Consider the following 8423-nt stretch of genomic DNA (forward strand, 5'->3'; position numbering starts at 1 on the left):
CCCAGAACTGGACACAGCACTGCAGATGTGGCCTCACCAGGGCAGAGTAGAGCGGGAGGATGACCCCCCTCCACCTGCTGGCCACGCTCTTTTTAATGCACTCTAGGAGACCATTGGCCTTCTTGGCCACAAGGGCACATTGCTGCCTCGTGGTCAACTTGTTGTCCACCAGGACTCCCAGGTCCCTCTCTGCGGAGCTGCTTTCCAGCAGCTCAACCCCTAACTTGTACCGCTGCGTGGGAAGCTTGGCTGTAAAAGTGTGCTGTGGGCACGAAGCTCTGGTTTGAAGCAGAGTAGAACAGGGCGCAGGACCAAAGCACACTGCCTCACCGAGCTCAGTATCTGCCATTAGAGGCAGGCAAACCACCTTGTTCCTCTCACTGAGCTTGGTAAATTATCTTGAGGTCCGCTAGGTCATTTACTCTTACTGGTGGAAGGCTGTTTCCAAAGCTGCCCTTTCTAGATTAAAAACCTTCTAACATCCAGCCCACGTTTACTCCTGTCCAGTTTGCCCCCATCTGTGTGTCCTCTCATAAGACGTGCACCACCCCAGCAGAGCTTCTGTGCAATTCCGTGCTTGGGCAAATGCGACTGTGGATGGCCGGCACTGCATGCACAGCTTTTCAGATGCGATCGCAGCAACACCCACGTTGGGTAGCATTAATCTTTCCCTGTTGCTACTGATAATGTCTCTTCTGACCTGTCTTAAACTCATATTTGCCGTTACATGGCCATGCCATAGGGATGGCTCACAGTTGCCTGGAGATCAGCCAGTCTGTTCAAGCCTTTCTCTTCCTTTGTTATTTTGAGCTGATGAGTTTGCAGTAGAAATCCCTGTCATTTGCTACAAGCGCAGAATTTTTCACTGTTAAATTTCAGCCCGTCTCTGCCTGGTCATTCTCCGCACTTGGTCACTGCCAAGCTTTGTGCTGTCAGCAAACTTCATTTATTATGGCTTTCTTTTGGCCATTCAAGCCCAAACCCCATCTGACAGAACCATAAAAAAAAAGGTTGCCACAGGATTAACTATTACACTTGCCAGTTCTTTCACGATTCACTATTCTAACTAATCCCTTGCCTTGGGCATGTTACAATCTTTGAGCTTTTTTCCTGCCTTATATTTGGTGAAAATACAACCCAGAAATTTACCTTTTCTATATATAAAGCACACATCCACATTGTGTAGTTTCTCTCCTTCTCTTACTTATGTGGAAAAAGAAGCTGTCATTATTTATTTTTACTCTTGGAAAACCCAGATTGGCTGGATTTTGAGGGTTTCTGAATTTATCTCCATGTTTTTCAAACTCCAAGCCATTCCATGACATGACTGTGTTTGCTGTATGGGATCACACTGCTCAAGAACTGGAAGGGCTTGACAAGCTCCAGAAAGACAAGCCACATAATTATGGGGTTGTCGTGCTGATGGACTTGCCCACACAGGGTGAAGCCACACTGCAAGACCAGAAACCCTGCTTGCAAAGAGCTCAAACCATTACGATCCCCAAAGGTTTCTATATTTTCTGGGAGAACAAGCCAGGTGACACACAGCCTCGTTAGGACATAGCCACGCTGATGAGGTCATTTAAACAATATCATGCCTCATTATGACATAGCCATGCTGATGAGGTCATTTAAACAATGTAATGCCAGAAGGGAGAGACCTGAGCTGTGATCCCAGGTATGTTACAGCACTCAGGGTTTCTGAGAGCACTGTGTTTCCCACGCGTGAGCGGACAGGACCGATATCCTAAGCGCTGGGTGGCTAACTGAAAAAGCAGATTGGCAAAATGCCGCAAAAAGAGAGATGTAAGCACAGTTATGGAGATGTAGTCGTACTCGGGGTTAATCAAGGTGAAGGACCTGTCAACAAGCAGGCAGTGGCTCCGCCCTAATTATAAGCTATTTAAACGAATTAGCCAGATGGAAAAGCAGGCCTGAGGGGAGCTTGGGAAAGACTTTGACCCCAACCTCAAGGAGATCATGTTGAGCAGCTCCAAAGAAGCCACCCTTTGCAATGGGAGGGAGGGACTGGAAAGGTGATTTTCAGACCAAGCAGCCCAGTCATAGGCCTCCCACTGACAACTGTTGACAAGTCACAGTGCTGCAAGTCCCAAACAGGAATGATGCGCAAGTCAGGTAGCAACCAAAAGTTTTAGGAGATGGTGTCTCTCTCTCTCCATTACAATAGAATGGATGAGACCTGAACTCAATCCTTTCTGTGGAAAGCAATAATTATCAGCGCATGTGTCATTCCTTTTCCAGTTCTCTGATTGCTAACCAGAATATGGCATCAGCTAAGGAAAACGCCATCGCTTTCCATATGAGCTATGAATGTGTTTCTTCTCCCTGCTCACATGCCCAGAAGACAAAGGACCCCTCAAAAGAACAAGAAAGTGCTTCTGAAGAGCCTACACTTCAAAAGGCAGCAGCGAGGATCTGGCAGTGCCCCCAGACTAAAGCGATTTTGCACCTTGGGTACAAAAACAGGCATCCAAATTGAGCACCACTCTGCTAACATGGCTTTGCACTGGAGAGCAGAGGTGTGATGCCAACTGACAGAGGATCACTGGATGCCACCACCTCGCCCAGCAGCAGCAGAACCTCAACTTTGCTTGCTGAACACAAACATTAGCAGCTCCATGTGAGCCAGTGAAGTTCACAAGGAAGAGAGTCACCTTCCTCATAGGAGAAATAAAAGCAGCTCATTTACCACTGATGTTACAGAGTGCACAAGAAACTCCCAAAGCTAATGTGCTGGTGCGTCATCTCCAAGTGCGAAGGCATGATCCAAAAGCAGGCTGAGTTGCTCCAAGACTACACCCTCCGCCTCCTCACCACACCACCTCGCCAGATCAAACTTGCCATCAGCTCATCTCTACCCTGCCCGACGCCTCCTGCCCAGGCCAAGAGCAGCTGCCGCCTGCGCCTTGGCTACACTTAGCCTGCCAGCCCCCTTCTTATGGGGAAGAAATAACTAAACATCAAATGAATAGAGGACAGCTTTCTGCTCTGAGCAACCTCTGCTGAAGCTATGCAGACCTCATTCTGAAGATGACACCCAATAGTGAGGCCAGGGTGTCTGAATAGCACCACGCCCGTGTTTCTTACTTCCCTGTTACTTTGGGACCGTGAAGCTCAAAGGCTAACAACTTCTCTTATTTCTTCTCCTAAAACCATGGCTGGCTGTCAGATAATAAGGAATGGCTGGCAGCCAGCAGGAAGAGATCCTTGCTTGGAGATCTGTTCCTTGAAAGTAAGGACGGGTTGCATGAGAAAGAAAGCAGAACACAAAATTAGAGGCCAACACTTTTTCCTCCCTGGACTGTGTAATTAATATCATTGGTTTTAAAAACATTATACAGAGAGCCAAAACTTAGAACTATTCTTCACTTCTATAGCTGCAGGCAGTGAATTCTGTATTATTTGTATTATCTGAATGCTCAGACTGGCAACGGGAGCAGTTTCTTTGCTCCTGAAAAGACCAGCTAATAACATAGGCTCAGCTGGGGACATATCCAAATATGTTTTCACTGCCCTTTGACTGCCAAAGAAATATATTGCCATTAGTGGTAATTACAGACCATCAAAGCACTGAGGAACAGGAAGGCTTACTAAGAAAAAAGGTGTTTTCAGAGGAGGTTAGTGCATTAACATGCTCAGCTGCATTTCGAATATAGCTTGGAAATTGATGCACCTCTAAGGAAAATCCATAGACGAAGCAGAAATAAGGAAATTATTCAGGACAGTTCTTTGAAAATTATTTGACTGCACTGTAAGAGAACAAAAAAATGCTAGTAAATGGAAATGTGATATGAATTAACCACCCTCGGCATCACCATACTTGAAGATGGAAAAAGATAAAGGAGAACAAAAGAGAGAACAACTTGATATGGTTGCACTTGGAGCAGGCATGTTTGGTGGGGTTTTTTTGGCTTCTAATTTAAACATAAAGAGGACACAACAAGGACCAAAAATGGATATTGCAATACTTGTGGAGGGTGAAAATGGCCACTTGGCTGCTATGTAAATGCTTTGTCCAGAGTTTTGGGGTATGAAGTATCAGAGAGAAGATATGCTCTATGTGAGGACAAGCTCTGAAGGAGGAAAAGCAGTATTTTCAGCACCCAGAGGCTGTGCTCGACTAAGTGGCATCAGGCAGGTTGATATCTACCCAGTTTCTCACTCACTTGGCTGTTTGACACATCATGGAGCTATCTGAGCAATGATGTTCACATACCTCGACCTACGCTGTGTAGGCACTGGGCGGCCGAGTCATCTGGTCTTTCTTGATTTCTGAAGGCGAAGAACACCCTGCACAAAAGTTCTGAAAAGAGCCCAGCTTCATGTGCAACCATTCAAATAATGCAACACTTTCAGCAGAGAGCAGCACTCAAAAATTTCCCACATGACCAGAGGCCACAAAGACCTCTTGTGGACTCAGATGCCATCAAATACAAAACGTGTTTTAAAAGCGGGTCTTTCTCTTCATGTTTTCAGAAACATACTAAGAAGGGGAAACAATCAGAGGAGGCTCATCACAGAACAATATGTAATTGACAAGATTTTTCCTAATCTTAACAGATACATAGAAAAAATCCTGTTAAAGCCACCCAAAAGACATAACTGAACAATTTAATGTGATATGATAGGATGTGACAATTTAATGTGATGTGACAGGAGCAAGTGAGGGATCACAGTGAGGGGTAAATATCTTCACTTGACAATTCAGGACATAGAATTCCCTTTCTGGAACAGAAACTGATCACAAATCAATTTTTATTTAATTACCTTTTAAATTGACATTTTTAAAATCTGAAGATTTACAATCTCTAATGAAAAACTCTATGAGTTCTCTTTTTCTCTCTCACACACATAGGGTCATGCGCACACGGCTGTAATATACAAAGTCATTTTCCTACTAAAACCAATTACAGATTTGTTACAGGGAATAGAATAGAATCATAGGATGTGTTGGGTTGGAAGGGACATTTAAAGGCCATCTAGTCCAACCCCCCTGCAGTCAGCAGGGACATCTTCAACTAGATCAGGTTGCTCAGAGCCTCATCCAGCCTGGCCTTGAATGTCTGCAGGGATGGGGCCTCCACCACCTCCCTGGGCAGCCCGGGCCAGTGTCTCACCACCCTCAGTGTAAAGAACTTCTTCCTAATGTCTCATCTAAGCCTGCCCTGCTCTAGTTTAAACCATTGCCCCTCGTCCTATCGCTACATGCCCTTGCAAACAGACCCTCCCCAGCTTTCCTGTAGGCCCCCTTCAGGTACTGGAAGGGGCTCTAAGGTCTCCCTGGAGCCTTCTCTTCTCCAGGCTGAACAACCCCAACTCTCTCAGCCTGTCCTCACAGCAGAGGGGCTCCAGCCCTCTGATCATCCTCGTGGCCTCCTCTGGACCCGCTCCAACAGGTCCATGTCCTTCTTGTGCTGAGGGCTCCAGAGCTGGACACAGCACTCCAGGTGGGGTCTCACCAGAGCAGAGTAGAGGGGGAGAATCCCCTCTCTGGATCTGCTGGCCGCGCTTCTTTTGATGCAACCCAGGATGCGATTGGCATAATTACATAGAAGATGTAATTTATATTTGTCCTGGTAGTTTATAAAATACCCTCAATAGGTTTCAAAACAACCTAGAGAGTGTTTTCTGAAAACTGCACTGTAGGTAGTTTCATGCTGATTTTGTTATAAAAGATGATATGCCAGAAATGACTTGTTGTTAGATATGCCTAATGTAAACTAAAGAAGATCATATGAAATGATGATGGAGCATTTGGATTTTTTCCCCTCTGGACCTCTTTTCAAACTGAAATCCTAATTACTTCTCTGCACTGATCTTGAAATGCTTACTTACAAATTTAGTCCAGCTTTGTAAAATTGGAAAGTTCCCAGGAATCATTTTTGAGGAACCATTTACATCTAAAAGAGCTGTACTAGACAAATGCTCAAAACAATTTTGTTTGTCTCACTGATTTTGAATTACCACTGTTTTATAGTAGACAGTATCCTTTTTTTAAATAGTAACTAGTTATTAGCCACACCTTCTCGCACAAACTTGATTTTCCGGGTTTAAGCTGAGCCTTTTCCAGCACAGTTCCACGACCAGTGAAATGCATATGCAATCATTAAGTTTGTTTATCTGCTTAATGTGCTAGCAATTAAAATGATGCGCAGTGGGTGCTCCACCTCTCCACTGGGGAGATCATCTTCTGAATCACGATGGGATTGTTCTCCTTCTTTCAGACCCTTACTGTAGCTTAAAGACAGCAGTAGCGTCTTTACATTGTGATACACACAATGATTGAAACTGGTATGAAGAATACTGGTGTAAAGTCACCTTGTGCATGAAAACACTCCTTGGAATATTTTAAATAGGAAATAAAAGTCTAGGAACTGGCCCTATCCTGTGCAGAACTGGAAACATACTGTTAGGAAACATACTATGTTTGTTCAAAATGATCTTTCGTGTCCTCACAGAGAATCAGACTTTGCTCCTCTTTCCTGAAGTTACCATTTCAAATACTTCTGATCTCTAGAGGGGAGATATAAAAATGTAACTTAGGTTTACGCGTGCTAAACCCGTCTGTCTCTCAGCACTGTACTTGTTTGGTACTTACGTACAACTGCTTCGAGATCCCAACGCAGGAAAAGCAACATGCTGTGCAAGGCTCAGATGAACAGGCCATGATCGGCGACAGAAACAGCAAAGTATTTTGTGCTGCAACCAAGATGCAGCTGAAAGAGAAGTCCCAACAGAACAACTGAGTGCATCACCTCTCAAGTGAGATTAATTTGTTGATAGCTGGCATACTTGCTGCTAGGTATTGAGAGATCACAAATCCAACCCCTTATTAGTTGCATCTCTCTGAAACACACAAAACAAAATCCTGTCACCAATTTTTGCTATCTATCCTAAAAGTCTCCATTATGCTTGGTAAGAAGTAACCTTTCATACTACAGAGGGTTGAGCCAAAGCCTTCAACAAGACTGTTTGCTTTGCATACTTTACTATTTCCTTTCCCAAAGCCACCAGGAAACATGGCAAGTAGCCCTGCACGTTATCACTATGAGACATACATGTCACACCACTCTGGTTTAACACGGAGAGCCCACAACTTCGCCCAGAAGCTTTAAAACAATTATTCCTATGTTTTCCTTTCCTCTTTCTCTCTCAGCTTTAAAGGCTTTGCCTGTTTGAGCCTTTGCATATCATTGCCTTAACACTTTGTTTTGGGTATTGATGAGGTGGGAGACAGGTGAGATACGTAATTCCCAACAGCATTTCAGTAGTTGATTAAATATATCATGAAAATATATTTATTCAGTGAAAATTTTCAACTGTATAAGCAATAGCCTGACTGTGTAGGTAGGGAGTAAAGTACCTGATCTTTTTGTGTATAAAACGTAGGTCTCCCCAGGACACGCTGCAGTCCAAAAGTCCTGAGACGTGAAATGTTTTTTTTAACTTCAAGCCTTGTTTCTGCTACAGATAACTCAGTTTCCTTAGCTACAAGCCGATACGTATTTAGTAGCGAGAGTTTTCTTGAAAATGGGTATCATCAGCACTGGGGTGTTGTGCTTATTGCACTGGGGGATGTTTTGCTTACACTCTTGCCCAAGCTGTTTTATAACCCAACGCGTCACTGGCGTGCTCAGGCTTTTCCACAGGATGCCTCTATTCTTTGCTTTTCTAAGCCTTTCTAAGCTTTTCTGGAGAGGTCATTACAATGCCGCCATGCCGTGCCACCAGCAGTGCCAGTGGGATTTGAGGATTATAACTGGCACCGGTGGCTCTCCAGACACGGCCCCTGGCTGGAAGCGTCCCAGGTTGCAAACTTGGCGCTCCCACTCCTTCGACTTTTCCACAGACATGTATTTCCACCTGAACCCACTCCTGCAGGGAACGCATCAGCCATGTTAAAAACCCCACACAGCGCCCTTGACCCCAGTGCCATCCCTGGCAATCAGTGATCCACACCCCCCTCTCAGGCCAACGCTGTGAGTGGAATTCAACAACTTTGGGGCAAAAAAGAGCCAAAAAACGCCCTTGGAAGATGCATCTTAACTTCACTCACCCAACGCATTGGCGGGTGTGGAAAACAATAATGCAGCCCCATGTTGGAGGCCAACCCCTGCCAACGTGGGCAAAAGGGGTGTGAGGATTGCGGTCTTCAGCATCGTGAGGGGCCATAAATGCCTCATAAAGGCATTTATTTTCTTTTTCCACACGGGCGAAGTCCTGAGGGGAGCCACCCTGAGCTGAGGGGAGCCGTCCCCCACCTCACCCACGGCTGCCACCCGAGAGCAGGCACAAGGCGGGGACGAGAATCGGGGGCTTTAATGTCTGTGGAGGAGCAATAAACGAGTCAAAAAGGCGGGTTTTTAACACACGAGTCCAGTCCTGACGGGAGACAGCCCTTC

Source organism: Chroicocephalus ridibundus, chromosome 6 (genome assembly GCF_963924245.1).
Source record: "Chroicocephalus ridibundus chromosome 6, bChrRid1.1, whole genome shotgun sequence".
Classification (NCBI taxonomy): Eukaryota; Metazoa; Chordata; class Aves; order Charadriiformes; family Laridae; genus Chroicocephalus; species Chroicocephalus ridibundus.